Raw genomic sequence first — 2092 nt, forward strand, 5'->3', positions numbered from 1 at the left:
AACAACACTAATAGGTCAGGAAACACAGAGGTCGCTGGTGCCTTGAGAAGAGTAGTCTGGGTGATGGCACAGAAGTCAGAATAGAATAGGGGAGGGGACTGAGGAACAAAGGGTGGTTCAGAGTCAGGGATGGTCTTAGTGGACTGTTTTTCAAGATGTTTGGCTGTGAACATGAACAGAGAAATGGGGTGATAGATGGAGGGAAACAAGGAGCCAAGGAAACTTTTGATGTTTCTTTTTTCTTAGGATAAAGGACACTAAGAAATGATCCGGTGGAGAGGGGAAGATTGAAGATAGAAAAAGAAGGAGAAACTGAGGACTGGAGGACTTAAAAAACAGGCCTGGCTGCTGCACTGTTTTAAGTCTCAGCTCACATCCTAATTCTTCAGAAAGGTCATTCATGGCCTCCCAAGCACATACACACATGCACCCTCATCATCATCATCACCATGATCATCATCATTCTCTTTTCTATGTATTGAGTTCATTTTCTTCTTAGCTCTTGTCTGAAATAATATTAATTTTTGCATATTTATTATCTGACTTTTCCAACTAGAATATGAGCTCCAAGAGTGCATGAATTTCTCCATCTTCTTCACGATTCTATCCCCACGATCAGAGCAGTGGCTGGTCCACAGCGTGTATTAATAAGCGTGTGTGAATGGAAGGACCCGCGTGGAGGGACAGTTCTTTAGGAGGAGGAGGGGCACCTGCTCAGCTGTGAGAGGAGGGAGGATGAGGAAGCCAGGCGCAAAGGCAGGCAGGCAGGCTGGTTGCTTTGGTGGAGGGGAGACAAGGAAGCTCTCAGCTGAAAGCTTCTATTTTCTTAAGCGCAAGTTGAGGTCCAAAGTCCTGGGCTGGGGGTAGGCGCAGGGAGTGTAGGAGTTGAGGAGAGAGAACGGATGAAAGACTCATCCAGCACAGCGTGGCGGCGGATCTGGCTGGCGGCTGCTGCGGCGGCGGGCTGGAGGCGAGTGCCCCATGTGCACGTGTGGAGAAGCGGCGGCAGCAACGCGGCGACCGGAAGCACCCCCGCCCCCTCTGGAGACGCAGGGCCGCGCTAGGCTCTCGCAGCCCCCGTCACCCTCTCAGCTCCCTGCCCTAGGCGAGGAAGCCGGCTTGCCGGGTGGAGCGGCCCGAGCTGAGGGCGCGAAGAGCTCAGGGCGGCAAAGACAACGGCGTTGATATCGGTGGTAACAACGGCCTCAGCAGGCGGGGAAGATGAAAGGGAGCCGGATCGAGCTGGGAGATGTGACACCACATGATATTAAACAGGTGAAGAGATTAAACCAGGTCATCTTTCCAGTCAGCTCCAATGACAAGTTCTATAAGAATGCGCTGGAGGTTGGCGAGCCAGCAAAACTTGCCTATTTCAATGGTATTGCAGTAGGTGCAGTATGCTGTAGGGTGGATCATTCACAGAATCAGAAGAGACTTTACATCGTGACACTAGGATGTCTGGCACCATGCCGAAGGCTAGGAATAGGAACTAAAATGTTAAATCGTGTCTTAAACATCTGTTAAAAAGATAGCACTTTTGACAACATCTATCTACATGTCCAGATCAGCAGAGTCTGCAATTGACTTCTACAGAAAGTTTGGCTTTGAGATTATTGAGACAAAGAAGAACTACTGTAAGAGGATAGAGCCCACTGATGCTCACGTGCTGCAGAAAAACCTCAAAGTCCCTTCTGGCCAGAACACAGATGTGCAAAAGACAGACAACAAATTACAGATGAACTTTCTTGCACTTGCTTGTCACCAAATAAAAGAGAGGCCCATTGATTTCCCCCCTCCTCCTTTCTTTTAAAGCTTTCCCCCTTCCTTGTTCTTGTGTTTCCTCCTTCAAAACTTCCTTCCCTTTCCTCTAAAAGTTTTAAACTTTTAAGGACTTATTAATCATGTTTGGATTGTTTTAGTTTTCTTATTTTTGTGAGGTGGTTTGATTGTAGGAAGGAGAAGGTATAGATCTGTTTAGTTTCACAGTTAAGATATATGGTCCCAAAAACTTGAGTGTCAATTTCAATTTTTTCTTAATGTCCTGCTTCCACATTGAAGGGCAGGGCCTACAAAATATTGTATATTTCAAAGG

At 47.3% G+C, this 2092-nt stretch overlaps 1 pseudogene across 1 annotated transcript; it reads left to right on the top strand.

The window, feature by feature from the left end:
* Nucleotides 1-1221: 1221 nt before the first annotated feature.
* LOC307065052 (N-alpha-acetyltransferase 50-like) lies at nt 1222-1785 on the top strand (annotated as a pseudogene). Its single transcript has one exon. The product of its transcript is annotated as an N-alpha-acetyltransferase 50-like (transcript).
* Nucleotides 1786-2092: the final 307 nt, after the last annotated feature.

Source organism: Hyperoodon ampullatus (assembly GCF_949752795.1).
Source record: "Hyperoodon ampullatus genome assembly, chromosome: 2".
NCBI lineage: Eukaryota > Metazoa > Chordata > Mammalia > Artiodactyla > Ziphiidae > Hyperoodon > Hyperoodon ampullatus.